The sequence below is a fragment of the Heliangelus exortis genome, chromosome 7 (assembly GCF_036169615.1).
Source record: "Heliangelus exortis chromosome 7, bHelExo1.hap1, whole genome shotgun sequence".
NCBI lineage: Eukaryota > Metazoa > Chordata > Aves > Apodiformes > Trochilidae > Heliangelus > Heliangelus exortis.
Genome location: NC_092428.1, coordinates 4,476,502 through 4,502,106, shown reverse-complemented (window position 1 = coordinate 4,502,106; position 25,605 = coordinate 4,476,502). Strand labels below are relative to the sequence as shown.

Below are 25,605 nucleotides of genomic sequence, written 5' to 3'. Positions count from 1 at the left end.
TCCACCCAGAGTTTTTGTTTGCTTGCTTGCTGTGTACGCATCAGACCCGCTATCTCCGAAGAGAAATAATCACATCTGAAACGTGAAAGCCGGCAAATGCTGGCTGCTGGCAGAGAAGGATCTGTAAAGGAACATTTCTTTTGCCTTGAAAGCGTTATACCTGCTTCTGATTTGATTCCATCTCCTGCCTTCTGAATTGGCCACACGCTGAAGCAGAGCGTGACCTGCAGAGTGCAGCAAGGAAAAGGCCAGCAGGCTCCAGAGCTGGTGGCGAGCCACAGTCCCCATGAAAACCACATGTGCCAGCAACCAAATATTTTGCATTTTGCTGGCTGTTAATAAAGCTGCTTCACTTCATTAAGAGCAGCTTATCATTTTATCTCCTCGCTCTGATTAATTAACCGCTGGTTAAAATGAACGAGCACTTGATTTGAGGATTCTCTTAATGTGACTCTGGTGAGCCACCACTTCATCCTTCCATCCTTTTCCTTCTGTTCTCCATTCTCCCTCTCCCAACAGTGTCTTACTAGGCCATTTGGCTTGATACCTCTTCAAGCAGACCAGAAACTGTTTTAGAGAGAGGTGAGGAAAAAAAAAGAAAAAAAAAAAAAGGTCCCAGAGCCTAAAATACATCCAAGGCTCAATTTCCCTGCTGGAATATCTCATCTGCTTCCCACTGTAATTACAGTCGTAAGCTTGGAAAGAAAGAGCATGGAAAGAAGAATGAGCCAGGGAAATGGACTGGGTTGCTGGGAACAGGGGGAAAACAACAGTATGATTAATACAATTCATTTGTCTTTCCAGAATAAAATAATTTTTAGTCTGAAGCACAAACTGCAGTCAGTTCCATCAAAAAGTTGACTTTTTCCTAGAGAGCAAAGAACTTTCTCCCAAGTCAAATACCATGTGCTGGATGTGAATCAAGACAGATTCTGCTCCAGTAGATGCCTACAGATTTCACAGTCACAAACCACCGCCAAAATCTCAATTTCTAGCAGCTAAAAAGTTACCATTCTTTTGCCAAGCATCTGAAGATTCAGATATATCATAGCTGCTCATTTTGCTGGCAAACGTTGCTTCCCTTCATATACCAAATTTTCATCTCTGTTCAACAGACTTCATAAATTTCACAAACACCCAAAGGTGCCCAGGAAGTTAAAAACAAAAAAAATCCATACCCACCTTCCCTTTTCCTTCCTTTATCTTCCTTGTCAAGGTAACAACACCCACAGAGAGAACAGAAAGATTGAGGCCAAAGATTTTAACAAATTCATAGACTGAGTGAGGAGCTGGAGAGAATAATTTGAGGGGAAATGGAAATTAAAAGTTCCTGGGCCACTCTCACATTTAGGTCTCAATTCCTGTTTGGTCAGGGTAAACCACAGGTACCAGGTACCACAAATACAGCCAAAGCAACAGGAAACATTGTGCTACAAGCAATTCAGGACCTCTCTATCAAGAGAAAATCATGTTTAGGTAATGAATCCCTGAGTCTAAGCACAAGCCTGAAATTCAGAGCCCAGCCAGACAAGGCTGGACGTGGGAAGGCACCAAAGGAAGATCTGGCTTACATCACCCTGCAGGGCACTAAGTGACCATGAGTCACTGATGCATTTCATTTGGATTTTAAGGCCATCAGGCACTGGATTAAAAAAAAAAAATCAATTTCAGAGCACATGTTACAAAGCACTTCCCAGTATAAATCTATCCAACCAGTTCAAATCTGCACAGAATCTTCTAGACAAAATTTCTTTATAACAGAAAGCTTCCAAATATATTTTGTTCTGCAGATGACAAGATGTTAGCATAGGTCTCTACTGTAACACTTGAGCTAAATGAACAGGAGTCTGCCCACTGAGTAAACCCAAAAGGGATGAAGGATGAATGGTCCTGAGCTATATGTAAGATCTCAGTCCACCAAATGATCCAGGGCACCACATTCTCTCTACTTTAACCATATGTATACCAGACTCAGAAGAAACAAACAAAAAAAATAATCAAAACCAAAACATGGTTTTGAAACAGCAGTTCAGTATTATGGTTCACACTTGAAAATACTTGTTTTCAGGGAGAAAAATGCTGCTGGTTTGAGGGGTTTTTCTCTTTTTTTTTTTTATGTTTTTGAATGGGCAAGGAACTTCATTAGAAATCCACACACATCTTTGCATAGCTGAAGGATGGAGCACTGTGCATCCAGATGGGTCATTCCCTAGCAGAAGATAACAGGCATCATTTGTAAGGAAATCAGGCATCAGACCAGGTCCATAACTTCAACAACATCATCAAAAAGTGATTGGGGTCTTCCAGCTTTCTTTGAGGGACTAACAGGTAATACAAACAAGAGCAAAACAAAAACCCTCCCACCTACACTAATGTCCATGTTACACTTTGTTACTTTCAGCCACTAATTATGGCTTAGCACCACGGGCTCTATCCAAAAACTCCTTCCTTGTAGTGTCATTTTGCACTCCCACTGCTCCCCAGAATCCATGGAATGTCACTCAAGCCAGAGCTCCTCCCAGCAGGCCTGCAAAGCTCTGGAGAGCAGAAGAAGCCACCTGAGTGCTCAGGGTAGTTGCTTACATGCTGAGGGTGATGGTGGGCAGCCATCTGGCCACCAGAATAACAGAGCAGTGATGGATGCAAAAAGCAGCTCCTTGGGGTGATGGAGGAGCAGGGAAGGAGGGGAGATCCCAGCACAAGGGGACACACCACTCCACATGGGCCTTAGCCCTAAATAATTAAATTTGGGGTTATACCCTGAAGTAGATCTGTGCCCCTCCAACATGGCAACCACAAGGAGACTCCAGTGCATTGAAGACACCCTAGGGAGTGATTCCACACCTACTGAAACTGGAAAGACAAGTGGCAAAGAATTATCTCTGCTAACACTAAAGAACTGGAGGGTTTTAACCAGCAACAAATGGCCATTGCCATAGCTACACTTGAAGACAAACCCTTCAAGCCCTCCATATAGATGCCCCAAGGCAACCCCTTGCAGCCTTTTCACCACCTCTCCCCACAGCCCTATTTCCCTTCCCAACTCCCTGGCACCTGGGAAGCTGCCCTCAGACCCAAATAACTGAAAGGGTAAGAAAATCCAAAAATCACAGCTCTCACCAGCACTTTAACCTTGCTTCTTGTGCCTATGTATGCCACGTTCTCTCTTCTCCTTACTATTTCTTAGGCCTTGGATATGAAAGGAGAGATTTAAGAACAAGTTGATTTCAACTCTGAACTCACCACTTCCTCTGGGTTTAAAACCAAAAAACTAAACCCAACCATTTTTGGAGACACAAATAAGAATCCAGCTTGCTGATTTATGCTGAGGTTTTTTGTTTTGTTTTGGTTTTTTACACACTGCATAGTAAATAGATTCTAAACATAAAAGTGACCTGAAAAATGCACTACTGGGATGGAAATTGACTTTCTCCAATAAAAATTTATTTAAATGTTCTCCATGTCCAAATAAAAAAATCAAAACCTGTAACCTTCAGGAAATGGTAATCAGAAAAATATCAAAGGTGCCATTAAAAACCAAGAGAGCAGAGACTCAATGTTAACATCAAGTTAGTTAAATACTTAAAGGCCTAAAGCAGTGGCAAAGTCCTGATGTAAACTTTTAGATGGTTAAAGCTTTGCAAACTGAGGACCTGAAGAACCTGTCACCCTCTTGAAAGGTGCAAGATAGCTTTGATAGATGCTTCATTTCACTGAATGCAGTCACTGAATGAAAATTTCAAAATTATCTCAAAGGATTTGGAGAAAACAAACAAAGAAATAAATCCGAGACTTGAAACAAACACCTTGCTGAAATGTTCTACAAAGGTTCAAGAGCTATGAGCTTGGTTTATACATGAAAAGAGAAATGCAAACAAAAAGGGTAAGCTTCCCACTGACAAGTAAGTTGTCACAGGCATGCTGCTCAGCACAGTGTCACCCACCTGAAAAGTTAGCTGGCAGCAGTGTCACCTTTCCTTTGGAGAAGGTTCAGGTTGAAACAGAGGGAAAAAAAGGGAAATAAGGAGGAAAAGTTCTTTATAATGATGATTTCGTACCAATTTTTGAAAGACAGGTAAGATCTGTCTTTCAGATCTTACTTCTCTACTTCTTACTTTTCAGCTTCTGAAACAATCTCAATGAAGGTATGGTTGCTATTTCAATGGGAAGAAAAAAAAAAAAGTTGAAAATTATTTTTGCCCAAATTTAGTTAGAGGAAACAAGGGAAGAAAGCATTAAAAGCAGGAAACAAACCACAGCAAACTGTGGGCCACCAACCAGCCTGATCATTTGATGCCTTTGCTCCTGTCCTGCCTCCTTTCCATCCCCCTTCAGCATTTCCAGTCCAATGCTTGCCCCATTCTCCACCTTTCCCAGCCCTGCTCCAGTCCAACCGATGGGCAAGAATTTCCTTTTGCTTTGATACTCAAATTTCACTATCACATCCAGCCTCTCCTCCCAAAGCTTTTCCCCCTGAGGAATAGAGTCTGCATGAGTGCATTTGATAATTCAGGCTCTGCTGCTTAAATCCTGTATATCTGCAGACAAAGTGTGTTTGAGAAAGGGAGGAGAAAGGAGTCGAGCAACATACATTTCATGCATTTCCCTGTCCCAAAGTCACAGCAGCAGCTGGGGAAGAACCTTGTCCAACCCAGGGAGTGTTTCCCTCTCTTTGCAAGGATGGGAAGGAGTGGAGAGAGGCGGTGGAGGTGTTTGTGCTGGAGCAGTTCCCAAACCACGGCTTTGGAGGGACATGTTGCAACTCAGGAACCACACAGGGTGGGTAAGGAGGAGGGGAGCAGCAGGCAGGGAATCCCCCTCCAAATTTCCAGCCTGTGTCAGAGGCACAAAACCAATGCACCCAGCCAGAAATGACAATCAGTGTGCCCAGACCCTGAGGATTGAGCAGGGCTATTTGTCTCCTCCCCACGTTAAGACACCTGCTGGGAGGGAGACGATAAGGACAATTGATGCTCAGGATCCCGCAAAAAAAAGCTTTGGAAAAGCTTGTGCTTCCTCCAGCCTCCAAACCCGGGGGTTGAAGGCGTTCAGAAAACACACAAAAAAAACTCGTCTGGAGCTACGAATCTTAAGAGCTGCTTTTTTTTTTTTTCCCCCCCTCCACACCTGCCGCTCAGCCAAGCCTCCCACGTCTCAGCGCATCCCAAAATTCTGTGTTTCAAAGGAATTCTACGGAGCCTTCTCTTGTCTGAGAGAGAAAACAGGTTCAGAGAGGCCACAAGGCAGCTCCTGCAGGCTCCTGCTCTCAGCAGGCTGCAGCATCAGCGGAGGCAATGCCTGCCTGCACCAGCTGCATTATTTAGTCTGGCACCAAGCAGGAAAGCTATCATCCATTTTTCTCTTGGATTCAGGGAATCAGCTGGGGAGCAGCGATTGCCATTTCTGAAGTGCAAGTGTAACCAGCCTTTCCATAGTAACAAAGATTAGGAGCCTGGAGTCTGACACTCCTCCTGCATTAAAAGATAGGAGACAAAGCGACAGACAGGTAATTACACACAAGGAGCCCTGGGGAAATTGCAAACTCCTTGAGAACCCTTTAGCTGGTCTCTACGTTTCTCCTTGTCTCTGCTTCAGCTGAAGATCTCCAAGAAACATTTGCCCATTAGGTCATTAGTCCTATTGCAGGAGGTATCATGGATCATGCCAGCTGATCCATTCAATAAAGTCCTGAGCTCGCCCCTGCACCATCAAGAAGGAGATGGAGAATGAGAAAGAGAACACCTCCAGGCACATTACCTGTCTCCAGCTTTTCCTTGATAAGTTCAGGCACTTAGTCAGTCTGAGGGGGTCTGACAAATGAACCCTGACAAATCTCACTGGGGCAATTTAGGACATTTTTGCACCACGCTGTCCTCCCAAACTCTTCCCCAAGGTTAGCAGCACAGAGCAAATCTAGCAGAAAAATTGATGCCATGCATTGGGCTCCCCACTTCAGAGCCCAGCAAGTCAGCATAAACCCCTCCTAGGAGCAGGGTTAAGTTAAGACATCAACTGTGAACTGGAATGGCTGAGGTCTAGACAGAACATTCTGCCTCCACTACAAGGAGCATTAACATCTGTCACAAAGCTGGAATGGGAAATGACATCTCAGAGCACTGCAGCCAGTTCCTAAGCAAATACAAATCTAAACACTGAGTTTTGGTCCTAAAATACACATGCAATTTGTCTAGCAACCGACTTGAACCAACTCATGCAGCTCAGGATGCCCTATGAATCACAGCACTAATTTTTTTGTGCCTTATAGATCCTGACACATAAATTGAATGTCTCGAAGTGGAAAGACAGACATTGATTTCGTGTGGATCACATCACTAAATAACTCCAAAATGTAATTGCTTAGCAGTACTACAACAAAGGCATTGCATCTGAGCTCTCACCCACCACATTTTACACTTCTGCCCAAAAGAGCCTGGAAAGGTGAAGAATTGCCATTTGTTTCCAGCCTTTCACAGAACACACCATTCCGAGCTAGAATTCCAGCTGGTTCCTATCTTATCTCCCAGTGGTACAACCAGCCATGAAACCATGAACAACCTCAGAGAAGACAATCAGGTTTCAAAAACCAACCAACTAAACAACATAAACCCTATATTTATCTGATTATATACATGTTAATAATAAAAGCAGCACTTTTTGAGGTACAATCCTCCAGCTTGGCTTCTCCAGACCTAACTCGTTGTCTTTTCATGCAAGCCTTTACTCAGATAAATATTTAATTAATCAGTCTGAGATACAACAGCTACATCATCTTTTTCCTCTCCACACATTCACAACGTATCTCATCTTCTGTCTTTTCCTAAGGGACTGTCTCCTGCACACAGAAGTGGAGGGAGAAGTGCATGAAGCTTCTGTTTGCGTTGCCCTGTTGGAAGGGCAAGCCACAGAAACCAGAAGACTTGTCTCAACTCTCCAGAGACATGCTGCTTCTAACATAACCCTCCTTTCCAGAAGGAGCTGAGCAGGCAAGACACCTTGAAAAGCAGATAACAATTACCTCTTACCTTTCTGAAGAGGCCGCCGCCAATTAGCACATTCCTGGAGCTTCTAATTCAGGCAAGTAGAAAGAAGAGGAGGAGGGGATGGGGGGGAAAAAAAATAAAATAGAAAAAAAAAAAAAAAAAAAAAAAAAGAGAGCAAGGAGCTGTTTTCTTCTTCAGCACAACAGTATTTCCTAAGGGGTAGGAAAAAAAAGAAAAAAGAAACAAATAAGTATTAGCTTTCATGGGGTTTTTTGAAGAGGCTACAGATTAAAACAACTCCCTGGAAAAGCCTTTCTGTCTTCCCTCCAGTTCCAAAATACCAACTTGAGCTGCCCTGTATTTACTCCTCCTGCCATCATCTTATTAAAATAGAGAATATGATGGTCAGGTCACCTACTACAAAGAAAAAGAGAGGGATTCGCGTCAGAACAGGCTCAAGTCCTACACTAGAATGGTTTAAAGAGCCATTCAGAAGTGTTCTTGAGCACTCATTCTCTTAGGTAAATATGCTCCAGTCAAGCTCACACCCACTTCTGTAAAAATTCAAATGAGCCACATTTACTATCAAAATAGTTGGCAAAAGGCAAATTCCAACATGCATACTCAACATACAGGAATAGACTGACATTGAAGTGCTCAAGTACTCTTCCCTGCAAGGATCAGAACTCTGAGCTACATGCAAATAATCATAACTTCTATTTCATTTTAGGACAACTTAGGTTGCCTGGAATAGGCAACCTGTTCCAGTTACATTGAATCTTTCAGTAACAATAACAGGAAAAAAAAAAATATTGTGTAACAAAATGAAGGGAAAGGGAATCAAAAAGCCCTTTGGTGACTTAAGATCCCATTTAGAAATCCAGATTCACTCCCATAAAACCAGAGTCCCTCACCTCAGACCTTATCTCTTGCTCTGCCCTACTCCTAACATGAATTTCAAGAGACTCACAGACAGCCCCTCCCTACCTCCAGTACCTGCCTCTGATGAAAGGCAGGAAAATCAAGTGGAAAATTATTTTAAAGGGTGCATGCAAGACATTAACATATTTGAGGAAATGGCAATCAAGGTTTTCCATGGGGAATGAGCAAAGGGAAACACGGCCAGTCTGTTATCCATCACATTTTGTTGGCTCATATTCATGCAGAAAATTCTGCTCTTTTCTGTCCCGTGGAAAAATCTGAATGCAAGTTCACAAAAAAAAAAAAGGAAAAAAGTCCAGGCTACCTTACATTTCCCCATACATTTCATCCCTCAAAAAATATAATTATCCCATCTCCTACCAGCATGCAACTTCATACAAACCCTGGTCTCCTGAAAGGGATTTTGTACAAGGGGCCCCAGCAGAGGAAACAACATAAAAGGCAGCACTCCCATCACAGCAGCTCCCTCAAAGCTGACCACGTCTGTCCAATTCTAAATGGCCCCAGTTCCTGCATTTCTCTAGGGGACAAAAGCTCTCTTCTTCTCTCCTTCTGTCAGCAAGACTTAACGCTGCAAGAATAATTCCTGTCCAGATGCCCCTCTAGATAGGCAATGATTTAAAGAATTCATGAAGTAACAGTGGCAGTGTAAATAAACAATGAAAAAATAAATAAAGATCACAGCAGAAGTCCGCAGAAAATGTGCACTGAGGAGGGAATGAACAAGATCAGGGATTTAAAACCTTTTCTGCCTTGTTGCATTCACCCAGAAACAGTCCTAGCAATAACCTGGCAATGTGAAAGAATAGATCCTGACACAAAAATTTCCCTGCTCCAACCCCTACCTCCCCAACTTGTTCCCTAAAGGCAAACTTTCCTGTGCTGTTTAATTCCATTTTCTCCATGTCTTCCACCCCTTGGTCGCAATTCTGGTTTCTGACAGATTTTAAGCCTCTTGGACTAATTGATGCAGAGCAGCTTAAATCAACACCTGGAGCACTCCAATTGCCATATTTTTAAAAAAGAGGGAATTGGCACTACAGCCCTCAGTGTGGGGGTGGGAGGAGAAGTGACCCTCAGTGAATTGCTCCTGACATGTGTACATCCTGAGGCTATGCACTAATCAATACTTCCTGAGCAGCTCAGCACAGACTAGCTTGCAAAACACAAGAAAAAAAAAAAAAAAAAAAGACAAATTGCATCCCCCTCTCAACCACACACTCGGGTTTGAGTCACTAAATCAAATGCATCATTTGCTTTTCTTTTTCATTATTAAATCAAAACGATGCTTTAGACGGCGTTTTTCTCCCTGCTAAGAGAAAGCCCCCACATATGTCACCTAAAGGCTGCTAAGAATTGATATACCAGTTACATTTCAAGTGCTTAAAAATTTTACACTTTCATCCTCTTACTGGTAGGAGAAATAATTTCCAGCAGATGTACAGGATTTGGAGGCAGCAGACTTTCAATCTAACATAAAATCAAAGGGTGGCAAAAAAAAAAAAAAAAAAGAAAAAAAAAGAAGGCTAAGTGCAAAACCTGAAGTTTATTAACTATGTTCTCAGGGACACAGCAATTTGACATAAGTACCACTTAGGGATGGAGCTTTGATTCCATACTTGCCCCAGAGGAAGCGAGATGGCTCTGTTCTCAAATCCTCAGGCAAGAAAAAAAGATAAAATTAAAACAACGCATTAGCCAAAAGTCAAATTGTAAGTGGAAAAAACCCTAAAAAAGTGACTTAGGATACCAAAAGGCTTAACTAAAATTCTGGCAGGGCCAGAGATAATTTGTATAAGAAAAATGTCAAAATGTTTTGGGTATGCAGCCACCACCGGAAAGAAACAAACAGCAAACTGGGAAACACTGTATGGAAACCCAACAAATTGTTGACATCAACATTAGATAACTGAAGAGGCATATGTTAAGACAAAACCCCTCAGATGGTGTGTGAGTCAACTTCTGCAGTCGATTTAGATGAATTGCTTTGCTATATCAAGCTTAATAAAAATAATCCTTGATTCCACCAGATAGAGCCAGGTTTTCATTACATCTCACACTGAGCATGCTGACTCTGGACACTACCTGAGCTGATGATTGAAACCTGGACCAGGGATTCTGAAATGTGATCTTGACTTAAAAATAATCCTCCCTTCTGGAGGATCAGTGCCAAGATTTAGTCCTCCAACTGCACAATTGAAATTACTGGGTTGTTTGGTTTTTTTTTCCCCAGGTATTACCCAAATCTAACCCACTTCCCCCAGTTAAAGGCAAAGATTCGGCGTGATGCTCGCCAGGATTTGGTTTGTAATTTAATCCAGAGGCTTTATAAATTTAGCAAACAAGGAGTTTGGGGAAACTTCCAACCTGCAGCACATGACTGGCAAAGACCCTGTTCACCTTACCCTGTCTGACCCCGGCCAGGAGGCTCCCTCAGCCCTTTGGGGAGCTCTCAGAGGGAGCTGTCATTACCCACAGCCACCCCAGCAGATTTTCCTGCTCTGGGATGTTTAGCATTTCCCTTACCCTGAGAACTGGGGAAAGGAATCAGATCAGAGCCCTGCTATATGTGACAGCCCTCTCCCCAAAGCAGGGTCACAACATAAGGCAAAGCAAGGTTTTAAAAAGGGGGAGAGGGGGACTGGAACATCACAATCTGACAAAATTTACAGAGGCAAAAAAAAAAAAAAAGTGTTTAAGGGGTTTCTCAACTCCACAAACAGCTACTTTTCTTCAGGTGAATTACATTCATACTCAGTAGGGACTAACAGGAATAGGTTAAGTTTATATCCTAATATTTTTTTTTTTCTTGCTTATTTTTCAACTGCTTTACCTAGGACCCACAATAAAATAACTGTTCCATTAATATCTATGAAAGGAAGACATAATCTTAATTTATCATTACTAAACCAAACAAGCAAGTTAAGATAAAAATGCCTACTCAACCATCATGATGAAACACAAAAAAAAAAAACCCAAAACAACACCTTTTCCCAGATACATTCTGGGACAACCTGTAGCTAACATGCTGCTTAGAACAGTCCCATAGCTTATTAAAATACAACAGTCTGCAGTCTCCCTGCCACTAATAGCAGTGGCACTTGGCAGGGATTTTGGGCACCCTCCCTTAACTCTCAGGGCAGGTCTCTAAGCTCCAGGTTTTGAAGCCAGGAACCTCACCTCCCAGTGCAGTAGGTTCCTTCTTGTCTGTTTTTTATTACCCAGAGCTTGAGCTGAGTCACTAAGAAATGAAACTTGCATATACCACAGAGTTTATCTACAGCAACATGGAGAGAGCAAGCTAAAAAGTAAAATCTCACTTCATTTAATATGAATTAAAAGCATTATCCCTTATATCCCTTTACATATCTGTGTGTGCAAGTGCTTGTGTGTTTGTAGACACAGATCAGGGTAAGCAACTCAGCCACAAACACTTGTGCTGGTGATATTTGTGAGGAAGCCACCACCTCCCACTCTGCACTTTACTTACAATAAATAGATTTCTGAAACAAGAAATACAGTTAATTCATTTGAACTATCTTTACTCAAACATCAGATGTATTATGTTCCTATATCTTTATTTAGAGATGTTTACATAATTATTTTTTGCAGCTTAAATTCTATACCTATCTCTATTTCCTTATCTGTTTTCCTTGGATCCTGAAGAAAAGCTCTTCCCAAAACATTTGTCCACATGAAAATCTAAGTTTACAGAAGCATTATTCCCATGCAAACCTTTAGACAACATGCTTATCAAAGCATAACAACCTATGCATGACATTACTTACCAGTCTAACTTCTACGACCACCAGCAATGAAAAAAAAAGAATTTAAGTTTCTTTTAGCCACCAAAAAAGGTACATACCTAGCACAAGAAACATTTCACACCCCACAGTTCCTATGCAAACCCTTGTGAATCAAACCCTAGGAGACACTCAGCAGCAAAAATTTCCTCCCTTCCCAAGAAACAAGGGGGCCAATAATTTTTCAAAACATCCCCCCCACCTCCTTTAAGGGAGATCTAGAAGGAAGCAGCTCACAGCCATGCTCCTCAGTCCTCCCCAAGGTGATGGGCTGCCTAAACCACTGCTGTTGGCAGAGGCAGGACAGCAGGAAGAGGAAAGTGAGGCACATGGCAGCATCCTGGAGAGCAGCAGCATCCCAGGGGCTCCCTGCCTGGCACTGTCTGTGGGACACACGCTGACTGCCAGCCCCTTCCTTCTCCCCCAGCTCAGCCACTGCTCTCTTCAGGGCTGGAGGGGGCACCTGGCTCTACCCAACAGCCTGAAGGGTACAGAGGTAAGCAGGGGGCATGCAGAAACATTTGTTACCACCATCTCACATGCCTGATTTCACATTTTTCTGTCTTCTTCTTAATTAAAAAGAAGATACACTTCATGTCAGAAAGCTGTGTTTTTTGAAGCTTGTATCATTTAGCCTATTAAACCCAAGCCTGTAATACGGGTGTTATTTCTTAAAACATACAGTAAATTATTGATAGTCATTAAACAGGAAAAAAATTCAAACAGCTCTCAGCTTTTATCAATCATTAATGCAGTTTCCACTTGTGCATCTCACTGGGTTGCTATCATATAGCACAGAGCAAAGAGTACAAATCCTGAAGGCATGAATTCATTTTCTCTCGACAGAGAGTAAAAATATTCTTGGCAGCAGGAGAGAGGCTAAAACATGAAGCAGAACAGTTGAAAGGAGGCTTCTGTCTTTTGCAGTAAACAGGTACCAACAGGAAGGAGAGGCAATTTTAGGGACTCAAACCCATCCACTTCCTCCCAGCTCCATCCAGTAAGACCAGTGACAACACCATCCATCACCTCCAGCACCCAGCAGCCTAAAGCATTTAGGGCCACCCTGGCAGTGTTTACAAATTTGATCTCTATTTGAAATATATGTTAATGTATGTTATTCATATATGAATATATGTTAATTCTATGGCATTATGAGGGGAGGAGAGAAAGGAGCATGGAGGTCAATCAATAGTAAAGCATCCAGCAACTTCAGGAAGATGACAAGTTCACCCCAAGCTGCTCCCCAGCCAGTGAACCCCCTCAGCTCAGGAAGGAGTTTGAGGTGCTGGAGCAGGTCCAAAGGAGGCAACTGGGCTGGTGAAGGAATCCAGCACAGATCCTATGAGGAGAGGCTGAGGGAGCTGGGGGTGTTGAGGCTGGAGAAGAGGAGGCTAAGGGGAGACCTCATCACTCTCTACAACTCCCTGAAAGGAGGTTGGAGCCAGGGGGGGGTTGGGCTCTTTTCCCAGGCAACTCTCAGCAAGACAAGAGGGCACAAGAGGTCTCAAGTTGTGCCAGGGGAGGTTTAGGTTGGACATTAGAAAGAATTTCTTTACTGAGAGGGTGATCAGACATTGGAATGGGCTGCCCAGGGAAGGGGTGGATTCTCCATCCCTGGAGATATTTCAAAAGAGCCTGGATGTGGCACTCAGTGCCATGGGCTGGGAACTGCAGCGGGAGTGGATCAAGGGTTGGACTTGATGATCTCTGAGGTCCCTTCCAACCCAGCCAATTCTATGAGTCTATGAAACCAGATCATGTCCAGAAAAACCCAACTGGCACCAAACTGACAGCCTCAGCTCAGGAGAATGACTGGGACAGTTCTCTTGAAGCTATTGAGAACCTTTACTGGGGCAAGTTATGACCAGACCTAATGTTTTTATCAGCTCTGAATGACTCCTGTCAATATGGGGAACCTGGAGACAAACGCCAATTGGTGGCACCTTGTCTGGCTGGGATATGCCAGCTCCCAGGGAAGCTGGTTTTTTTTTGGGGGTTTTTTTTGGCCGTTTAGGGACAGACTGAAGACTCTGCTCTCTCCACTTTCAACCCTTGCAATTTGATTGAAATTCACCAGTTTAAAATGCAGCAAAGCTGGAACACAACCTTCAGTGCCCAGCCAGGTATGACTGCAGCATGTGAGGACCTAACTGACCTCCCTCTAAAGCAGCTGCTGTAGATGAGCCATAGCCATAAATACATCAACATGAAACACACAAACACCAGCTCTGGCTGGATACCCAGCCAGTGAAACCTTAGCCCTGCAGCAGCCCTGCTACTGAAACCCAAATTAATTTGTTTTAAACTACCTCGTGTCTGTTTAAATGAGCTGTAATAATAGCTCTGGAGCACAGTGCAGACACATCCACAGCTAAACACAAGGCTGAGGACTGCACCCTGAGCCCACTTGAAAATAACTACCAGGAAAACTTCCTCAACCAGTCTCCCATTTCCCCATATGATGGCAGAAATTCCTTCAAACAATATTTCTGTTTGTTTAAGAAAAAAAAAAAAAATAAAAAACCAACCCAAAGTGACGTTAAAGATTCAGAAAAAAACCTACAGAGTCTTTGCTCCCAAAATCTAAGTCCTGTGGAGGCTGGATTGTTCTGGTTTGGTGTGGTTTTTTGTGTGGTTGTTTTTTTCTGAAAATTATTCAAGAATGCACTGAGTTGAACAACAAGATAATGCCAAATGTTGATACCAAAGTAGCCAGGAAAAGCTGCTGTCACTGGAAAACATTTTCTAGCCTGATTGTTTACAGACAACTGTGATATAAAAAGATATTTCTTTCCAGACATGATTAATGCAAATCTACCTCGTGTAAAAAAACCAAACCAAACAACAAAAAAAGGCAAAACAACAACAACAACAAAAAAAACGAAACAGAAAACCCCCAAAACAACAAAACAAACCCAATGAACAAACCAACAACCAAACTCCATTTCAGACCATGCTTATGTCTCATTACACAGAGAGCCAGGGAAGGTGATGCAGTATTTGGAGCAGTAATACACAGGCTACTCCATCACTGAATTGATTTCATGATATATCAACATTTCACAATCAATTTCAGTATCCTATTCATCCTTATCTATATACAGACCTGTAAGGGTAATAGCTCACATTAGTAATGTAACACAAACACCACTGGGTCCAGAAACCAGCACCAAGCCCAGAAAGAAGCTGCCAGGGCTGATATCCCTCCCCACTGCCAAAAACCCCCTGAGGTGAGAGAGGGAAAAGGCTCTGCTTTGGTTTCTGCTTCTCATTCCTCAAAATCCACACTTGGAAAGTCCACAGAAGTCTGAAACCGGTTTCAGCATCTCCTGCAGAACGTGTTGGAAATGTCTTGTTTTGTTGGGGTTTTGTGCAATCTATTGATTACTTGTAATGCATCCTTCTTGACTCTTTTTTTTTTTAGTACTTAAATCCATTTGTTCTTTTTCAACCACTCCAGTTTGTGTGTCTTCCCCACCTCCCACCAAGAGCACACATTTCAAGCAGCTACAATTGCTACTAAACCTTGCCTAGCCCAGAAAGCACATTAGTTTTCCAGTAAATTACCTGGATTTTTTTTATTTTGACACCACAGTCTGGAACTCTAGCTACAAGATGCTGTGTGAGTGTCTCCCTGGGATGAGCAGACATAAGCAAAGGCTGCAAATGAAACCTGCTCAAATCCCCAGCTCTGTGTCTCAGAACCTAATGGAAAGCAGCTCTGAACTGACAGCTAAAGCCTCTCAAATTCTCACCTGTGTTTGTAAGGGATAAGTTCTCAGAGAAGAGAGGTGGATCTGCTGGTACATTAGGGCATGAATGATCACAGATCCACACTTGAGGCTTAATTATTTGACTTCTGTTTGTACAGGACCTTCCTGCAGTGGATGTCTGCATCTTCCAGAGCACTTTCTGTGCATACACAGCACCTGCCCCCCCCCCCCCCTTTATTTTTATAAACTGATTCCATGATAAAAGTTCCTTAAAATCACAGTGCCAAACAACTGTCAAATCACCACTAATAGGAGCTTTCAAACAAGTTTCTATTTCATAAATCATTTTGGTGATTTAGTTTTGCACAACCCCAGGGGAGCTTACATGCCTAACAGAGAAAATTCATTATCAATATAGGGAGATCATCTGGCAACCACATCTCTGCTAGTAAAGGCTGGGGCAGTGGCACTAGGATTTTGATGCATTGCATATGCAGTACAGAAGAGGTGTTTAAAAAACCAAAAAAACCAACAAAAAACAGTGGACTCACTCTAGATTTGCAAAACCAGCATAAGAACCAATCCTGCTCCAGGTGCTCCATCACCAACCTCCCCCTGAACCAACACGTGGTGGGTGTTGCAGGAGGAGAATGGAGCATTAGAGGTTGGTACTAACTTGTTTCTTTTTCTAGGAAAGTAATTTCACTCATTTTCAGATTTGCTAATGATCCCCCGGGTTCAGAGCAAGTTCAGAGACCTCAAAAATGGAAGACATTCATCTATTAGTTGAAACTTGTTTGTGTGCTATGATAAAACACCGTGCTAGCAACACTGTTGTTTTCTACACTGCACACATATCCAGGTATTTATTATATTAATGCTTCCTGTTATTTTATAATAACCACCTCCCTTTTAACGACTTCTTACATCTTCTTTGCATCTTGAAAAATGAATTTTCTTCCATTCACCAGTTCTGCTGTTTCTTTCCTTTGCAAGAGGCTTCTGCTAGCAGTGATCAGCAGCTGAGGCTGTGAATAGCAGTCTCCCAGAGGAGGAAGAAAAATCAGTGAACCATAATCTAGGTGTGCATGTATCTTTGGCTCTATTTCCCTCCTCCAGCATGTTTGCTTGTCCTGAAGCTCAGATGGTCACAAACAGCTCTTAATCAATACTTTCCCTCTGAAAATTCCTCCAAGAGCTCATTGCTCGTTACAAGAAATTCAGACAGAGGAATTTAATCAGAAATCAAAGCAGAGGGCAAACAGGCTGTCTCTGAAGGACCTGCTATACAAGGATCATCTCCTGAATGAAACTCTTACTAATGACAATTCTGCTCTCCCTAACACAAAAGTTGAGCTGCACTGTGGGGATGCCTGATACAATTTGGTGCAATTCATGACTGGCAGGACATACTCTCCCTTCCTCCAAGTTCAGAGGCTTTTCCACAGCTCCTGTGTCCCAGGTGAATGATTTCCTCCAAATCAAGAAACTGAAATACTTTCAAACAGAATAGGAATAAGGGAGTACCTAATTATCTACAGTTATCAACAAAACCAAGTATTTTCATAATTACAGCTAATGTGAAACACAAAACTAGGATTCCAGTGAGAAGATTCCAGCTGAGTTTTTCCTCTAAACAATAACCAAAAGTGTAGAGAGAGGAAAGCCAGGCTCAGGAAACAGGTAACATCACACACTGGCAGTAAACTCTTACACATAGCAGTGGGAGTTTATACTTGGAATATTTTAAGTAACCCAGAGCAGAAGAGCTGTCTCTGAACCTTGCATACAAAATCCTGGGCTATTTTTTAGGGTAGCACCTGCTGCAAGCTCCCCCAGACAGCTTCCTGATGCATCCCATGCTGCTGCACAGGGCTTGAGCCCATGGGTCAGCTGGTGGTTTTGTCACCAACATCTCTCAGAGCCCAGTTTAGAATACAAAATTTTAAAAATCCAGTTGGCTACAGGTGCTCCATTGATGTCATCTGCATGTCAGGAGTTGAATCAGTGGTGGAGAGATTTTAGATGGGAAGATGTGGGGAAAAAATTCAACACAATCTACTTGATTTAGGACCGATCTCACTGCCTCTTAATCCTTTTAGATACATTAAAAAGCTATTCCTGGCCTTCTGTTGTTATTCTGTTAGATGTAACAATGAAATAGTACCCTAAAATTTATGCACAAATATAAAATATTAATAGCACTTTAAAAGGAGAAAAAAGGTGCAATTTTTGCCAGTTGGACCGTGAGAGAATTTCTGATCATGCTGTGGCATGTATGCAAAGCCCTCTCAGCAGCTTGTTCCATGACAATGGATTTGCAAAGCAAGAACTGAGGGGATTATTTGATTCAGCATCTACTCAAGTGGCCAATTCCTTCAGCAATCAATACTAATCAACAAGCTAAAGCCTTATAAGAAAAATCAGACAGCATTTGAATCCTTCCCTGCTGCAGCAAACAGGGCTCTGAGGCCTTATGGTCCAACACAGACACCTCAGATGCTGAGATTCTGGAAAATCAATTTTACCTGGGATTTAAAACATACCCTCTGTGTCTTTGCAAATGTCAAAACACAAAGCTCACTTTTTCAATGAAATCCTGAGCAGAAGTATAGGTACATCCAAACAACTTGGCTCTAATGGAATCTCTCTGCTAGTTCACACTTCAGCTCTGCAGAAAAGACCTTAATATGAGCACGGGGGAGAAGGGATTAAAGTAAGAGCAATGCATTTTAGAGCAAAACACAGGCCATCCTCACACACACACAAACTTCTGCATCAATAACATCAGGAATCTTACACTTTTCCTATAGTTTTTATCTCCCAGGGTATGTTCAGGGATTCTGGAGAGAACAGAGTAACACTGACAGTATACACAAGACAAGCAGAGTGTTAAAACCTCAACAAGAATTTAGGATAAAGAATATGTTTGGGTTCCTTAGGAAAACAAACAACACAAAAACCAAAATAACCCCCAAGAAAGAGATTTAGGTTAAGTTTTAAATGCCTCTTCTGCTCAAAGCCTACATCTCACAGACTTTATTTCCTTTGGTACCGTATGAAAACAGAAACCTTCAGACCATCAGAGAGCCTTTGGCATCTGTCAAGACCCAGCATTTGAGCTGTGTTTTAACAATCCTGCAAATCCTCTCTCATGTGTCTTTAAGAAGCAGAAACTCCACAAATGTGTTTTCCCCACTGTTAAACAGTCACTCCAAATCCCACTGCAATTACCAAGTAATTCTTGGCATAGCTGCACGAGAGTGACCAAGCCCACACTGAAAGAGAATAAATTGGCAAGCAGGCTGTATTGACTAGGTGGAGAGGGAAAGCTGGGAACACAGTGTTTCCAAGAGTGCCACACACTGTGATGATAGGGTAGAAATGGGACAATGCCATGATCTGGTAGAAGAGAAAGGCTTCTGTCTTTTTCTCAGGGGAGAGCTCATTTGGCTAGCAGGAAGCATAATGACTCCAGGCTGCAGGAGTAGCCAGATTCAGCAGGAAGTTCCCTGGAACGTACCTGAAGGAAAAGGGGGATGTGTAAACGTGGATTGTTGTGGAGCTCTAAGTCTGGCGAGGAGGAAAAGTTGAGTAAAGCTGAAATAAAAACATCAGCTTCCCCAGAAATTCACCTTCGGACCTGGTGAAGTTTGACACGCTGTTTAAAATACAAAATCCTGGTTTTGTCAAAGATTAAGAGCAATTCAGACATATATTTAAGCTACTGTGAAAAATACATGACCAGACCTTAAATCCTCTGATTTAATGCTGAGCCACTGCTAAGCTGCTGGATGCTCAGTCCTGTGCCCTCCTCTTCATCCACCAAAACATAGAGAGATCATTTCCAGAACACTTCCTCTGCAGCCCTTTTAAGGCTGTAGACAACTGAAAATAACTGTGCACACAGTTTAAAAAGTTTAATCTGTAGCTATACGTTGCACCCATTTACACTCCCTTTCCATGTACATTCACACTTGTTTATGCAGAATAAAAGCTCAGCATTTTAGAAACGACCCAAGTTCCAGTTTTTGCACCAGGTAATGATGACAAAACCCTGAATATTTTACAGTGGTGACTCACACTGCCAAGTCTCTAGGGATCAGAGCAATTTGAATTGGCATAAACTGATGTTGCCCAATCTTCTGCTGCTTCTGTAATGAGTTATGCTCCAGCCCTGCCAATCACCCACTCTCCAGATTTTTGAGCTACATTTACCCCTCATGAGTGCTGGGAAGGCTTTGCTCGCTTCCACATGTGCTGCCTCCCAACAGCCCAGCTGCACTTTGGACCTTTTGTCCATGTGCTTCCTCAGCACTTTCCTGACAGAGCTCTGGCCAGAGCCAAGGAAAGGAGAAGCCTCGACATGAGAGAGCTCCTTCTCCCATCAGCTTTTATCTTCCCAAATTGTCAAATGAAATAATTTCTAGATCAGCAAAGCTGGAAGAAAAAAAAAGAAAAAAAAAAAAAAAAAAGAACACAAACAAAGCAGTTTCAATTCCTCTCCCCACATTTAAAGCAGCTGCCCTCTAGCCCCAGACTGCAAGGCTTTTCAGGGCAGCAACTCTACCGAGCAAGTTTCTGGAAGCCTTCTGATCTCAAGTGTTAACACATTCACCAACTGATACAAATTTAACCTCAAGAGAAGAGAGGAAACAAGCTGCTACCACAGATTAGAGCTAATGAGCAGTAGGTAGTGACTGGAGCTGTGTCAAACCGTGGTTACAATTATTTTTTTTAACCCTCTTTTTTAATTATTTTTTTAAGCTTGCCATGCAAATACCTCGAACCCAACCAAAACTCTGCCAAAAAAGCACTTGTAGGGACTCGTCTGAATGGCACAAGAACCTTCTAGCAAAAAAGGGGCATAGTTTTGCTTGGAGAGTTCAAACAAGTACACTTGCAGATAACCAAAATGAACAGGGAGTTGAACTGTAGAATACTAAACCCAGACAATTTTTTCTCCCAGAAGCTGCTGTGATGTAGCCAACCTGCTGCAGGGTGATGTGTTCATTCTACAGTAAAGGAGGCCACTAAAAATGCTGCTTCTACATAATAGAACCAAGACAAATCTTTTGTCATACTTAGCTCTGAATTTTTGGTTTGCTTCGGTTTTGGTGTCCCATGGGTTCTCAGCCTCTAATTCTGGCAGAACCTTTGTCCTTCTACTTTAAATGACTGTATTTAGAAGAGTATTAAAATTGTTGAGAAGACACAACTTCCAGCTGGCATCCTCACTGCTTTTTACCATCACTGGATTTACACTATCAGGCTGATTTTTTTTTTTTTTTTTTTTTTTTTGGTTTTAGCTTTGCATTTCACCATTCCTTAAGGAGCCCTAGCAAAAAATCCAAGGTTCAAAGCCTCTTGGCCAAACAGTGATGAAAAGCACAGAACTGTACTGATTTAATAAGATCTAACAGGTGTCATAGAATTTCAAATACTGAGTGTGAGCACAGCCCAGTATTTTGGCTTCATCAGTTACAATTTTAAAATTGTAACTTCACTCTTTTCACTCATTTTCACACCATCCAGGTCAGTCTGTAAAATCTTTGTATCGAGTAAAGGCCTTCTCAGCAATTCAAGCTTTGTTCCTGCACACAGGAACCAGAGAAAAAGAAACTTAGAATGGAAATCACCAGAGGTAATAACCTAGTAATAGAAAGTCCACACCATTTTTCCTTTATTTTAGCTCCCAGCACCCCAAGTGCTAGGAGTCCTGGAGCACCTCTAAACTCCCTGGGACTGCACACAGACTAAGCACAGGTAATTCTCTGAAGGATCCACTCCTCTAAAGCTGCCCCTAGAAGCTCTTTCTCAGGTCCTTCTTCCTACTAATATGACTCTGAAGTCAAATATAGGATGCACTGCTTCCTTGATCCAACTTTCAGGAGTTGAAAATCCCAGCAATAGCCTGGGAAAGCCTGAAATGCCAAAGTAAAATCAAAACCACACAGCACCTGTATCCAGAAGAGCTCTGGTGTCCATTTCCTGACAGCTTCTTCCTAGCCAACAAATTACAACCAATTAAGTCTTTTGTAAGGAAAGGCTTTGTTTACAACAATGCTGAAGGAAAAAAAAAAAAAAAAGGCATTATTCCAAATGTATTAAAATAATTAGTTCATCCACAAACACCACTGGAAATTGCCTTGGCTTTCTCCAAAGGACTGGAGTTTTGTTATTGTATGTAATTAGAGTAATCAGGAGTTCCTAACCAGGTTCTGCAAGCATAGGGTTGGTTAAAATAGAGAAGATGTAAGGAATTGTATTCTTTCTTACAACTCCTTGGTCCTTCCTTTCCATTTCATGCCCAAAATACAAAAGTCAATTTTGCAATTGTACTTTAAGGGAATAAAAACATCAGCAGATGAGCTGTTTAGTCTTAAGATTTTTTCAACCTAAAAGCCTCACCTATGCCAAAGAAAAACCAAATTAACAACTCCATCAGCATCTCACTGCAAGAATGCTAAAGCCAAAGCACAGCTTCAATATGGAAGCTTAAATTCAAATCCACATACCCAGAAAGGTGAGCAAAATAAGCTTTGCTTACCAGCCAGAAGGTAACTGGACCATCATCCCTAAAAACAACCCCCTCACTTCAACCTCCGTGCTATTAAAAATGTGAGCCTGGTAATAAATAAGCTCTGTTGACATTGTTGAATACACAGGCATTGCAATTTACAGATCAGATCACAAGCAAAATCCCTGCTGTACTGGAGTCAACCACATTTTTGGCACTGACTTCACTGCAGCCCAGATTGCAAGACTTGGCTGCATCAGATCAATACTTTTCAGACCCTTTGTGTTGTTTTTTTTTTTTTTTTTCTTATACCATTCTTCTAAAGCACAAGCAAGATTCCCTGATGTTCATGGCTTTAAGTGAAAACACAAACTCTTAGTTTGAACACGGTGAAAATGTTAATCTGATGGTCAAATCAGAAAGCACTTTTTCAAAAGCCTCATCATGATTACATGTGCATTACCACTGATGAAAGCACATCACAGCACAACATCATAAAGGCCTTAATTCACAGGGTACCACAACCTATCAAGTGACTGCATCTTTCTTGAAGAGATTTCAATGGGAAGAGGCAGAGGCAAGAAGCAGAGACCTAATAATCCCAGTTTGCAGCAGCCACTCTAGAAGTCAGCAGCAGAAGGTAGCACACACCTTATTGTCCTGCTTACAATGCTTCCTTTCACATTGCTCTCATCTGTGCAATGTTAATGGCATAATGCATATTAATGACTCTCTCAGAACCCACTGCTACATTTTAGGCTCTCTCAGACAGAAAGAAGTAATCCCTTGGATGTAAATACTGTATTTTGAGGCACCTAACCCGTGACTGGGGTAACCTCCAGTGCTTTTCAGAGTTTCCTGAAAGCAGATTCTCAGATAACCACGGCTGAATCAGGACTAGGAAGAAGGGCAAAAAGCAGCAGCAGCAGAAGCAAAAAGGCTGCTGTGGGATAAAACTCCTTTTTTGTTACCTGCATGTTCCCTGCACTTTAATAGGGTCACTTGTCATCAGGCTACATTCAAGAAAGCTCTGTTATATATTAAAGAATACAGTTTTCAAAATACTTTTTTAAGCCCTCCCAGAAACCTCTCTGAATGTAATGTTCCAGCACTTTAGTGAACAGGTTGTTGGTCCCAAAGAAACATCAGTTTATTTAAACAGGACTATGTATAACTTCCAGTGACTCCCAATAAAGAATCCAGTGAAATGTTCTGCCACAATGGCATTCCCTGAAATCAAGGGACAGCTGCAGAATGAAGCATTCACTGAAATGCTTTGCTGGGTGGAACAGTAGCTAAATAATTATATATATTGAATTAAAAAATAAAATAACCACAGACAAAAGGAAATTTCCACATCATCAATCTTTTTCACCAAGAGTAGCATTTCTAAGTAGACCAAAGCATTCCATGTCTTGACTTCCTGCCAGATAGCTTTTGCAGTATGTTTCTCTCCTAAAAAAAAAGTTAATCTCTGAAGGTTAAAACAAGCTTGACAATAATAGTCAGATGGCATTTATCTGCACAACAAACTCAGTTGCAAACCATCAATATTTATTAGAGATAAATCTCAAGCCCTCCTGCAAGTTATAACAAGTTATATAAATTAATCTTGCTCAAGATACTCATCAACATATTTTCTAACTTTAACATCATTAAAGCAGCATTCACAAAGTACCCCTTGTCATTCTCAGCAGCTGTTTGCACTTAGCTTTCTGCACCTTAATCTTATATTTGGCTAAGCTAAGAAAATTAATATTCTCATTTCCTTTCCCTTCTCACACTTAAGCTCCAAAGCAAAACTGTGTCAAGTTAAAAAATGTAAATAATCATTTATTACAAACATGTAGAACTTGCACAGATCTGAAGAATACAAAAGCAGGAAGATGCACTGGAGATTCTTTTAAAAATGCAACAAATTTGGGAAGGGCTTTCAATCACAGTTTAAACCTTCAGATCTTCCAAAGAATAGCTGCACAAATATTTGGAAAAAAAAAATGCAAGTGACACCATTAGAAAGAATGGATTTTTATAGAGCTCTTCAAAATTTAAATATTGATCTGTACAGTGATCTGATATTTCCCCCAGTTATTAAATCACTACCTGAAGAATGTAGGGCTGCAAACCAAATCCCCTACCTTCCCTGAAGCCAAAATGAGATTGTTTGATACACTTACAAATTTCTTTTTTGCTCCTGAAACTCCTATGCCAGCAAAGATGTTCCTATAGCCACCTCCTGTTAGGAGGCACAGAGGCTGCAATAAGAAGAAGCCAGGAGAACACCTGAGGGATTTTATAGTTTAATTCAGCAGCTGATGATATTTAAGCATGTGGTCAGAGTAAGCACTCCTCTGAAAAAGGACAAAATTAACATGTGCTTGACTCAACTTGAGCTCAGATTTTAAATCTGATGGAAAAGTGGTTGAATTAAGTCACCCAAACCAGACTTGAAGACACTGACTCTTCCTACATTCTTAGCTTTTTAGGGTAAGCAATACACTCTGTCCTGTCTTTTTATAGGTAACCAGCAACATGCACCAACTGGCACTACTGATTTAATGTAAAAATGTTTTTGAGCAGGAGCACACACACACCCCCTGAGATGATCCGAGGAGGATTTCTCTCCAAGCAAATGGCTCAAAAGCAACAATAATCACTTCATTCTCCTCACCCAACACAAAGGCTGCAATCTGGGAGATGCTCCTTTCACAGGAAACAAATCCAATCAACCAAATGAATGATTCTAGGCAGTTTTAAGAGACATTAGGTAAGCCTAACTGGTTTGATAACAATGTAAACCTTATTAAAAAAAATATTCTAAATTTCTGCCCAGCAGTCTTAAAATGCCTGTAACTGAACCATCCTTAATACACACCACAGAGACTTTTAGAAATAGAGAAAAGCAGATACATGTGTGAATGTCCATTGTGCACACAGTGGCTGGAGGGCAAGAGCATCATTTTGCAGTGCCATTAAGCTTGAGGAAACAACTTAGACACCTAAATGTTATCTTCTCTCATGACTGATCACTTAGCAGTGTTTCTCATTCCTGAAACACCCAAAGAAAACTAAAGCTAAGTTCCAAGACAACGATTACATGACATATTTTCATGAGAAAAACAAGACAAAGGCAAATTAATCTTAATTCAGTGATTCTCCTTCGTGGAGAAATCTTAAGCTTTAAAAGCTCCACCTCTCTGCTTGTTACTACTTTCTCTTTCCATCTCAAAAAGAGATGAAAATTTCTTGTAACTCAAGGATAATTCACTATGCAATTAGGCTGGAATCTTAATGGTCCTAATCCTATGTGTTAAAACCAATTTTTATCATGTCTGATACTGCATGGATGTGTCATTTTGTTGCTAATCTGGATCAGCACTTTTGACAAAATTTTATTATGGAAAGAGCTGCATGGAGACAAGGAAATTAAAACACCAGATCTTCTTGTGACAATGCACCAGAGAGTAAACAGATCAAAATAAAGCAGCTAAGTCAGTTCAAGGGATGGAAGCCTTCTCCTCAAAAAAAGAAAAAGAATTTGGGCAGATAACCTCTAGTGCTTTCAGAATTCTGCCTATAGGTTGGTTTTTTTACCTTAGAAAGGGAGAGAAATACATATCAATGCAAAACTTCATTCTAACATC

General features: G+C 41.5%; 1 protein-coding gene across 9 annotated transcripts in view; it reads right to left on the bottom strand.

Annotated features, from left to right (window-relative positions):
• Window positions 1-25,605, bottom strand: part of ZMIZ1 (zinc finger MIZ-type containing 1) — a 332,043-nt gene that overhangs the window by 274,073 nt on the left and 32,365 nt on the right. For 8 of the 9 annotated variants that reach the window (XM_071748298.1, XM_071748301.1, XM_071748299.1 and 5 more), the window contains exon 2: window positions 7,023-7,192. The exons of the other annotated variant lie outside the window; for it this stretch is intronic. The gene's annotated coding sequence lies outside the window, so the exon portion shown is untranslated. The remainder of the gene's footprint in view (window positions 1-7,022; window positions 7,193-25,605) is intronic. 9 annotated transcript variants of the gene reach the window in all.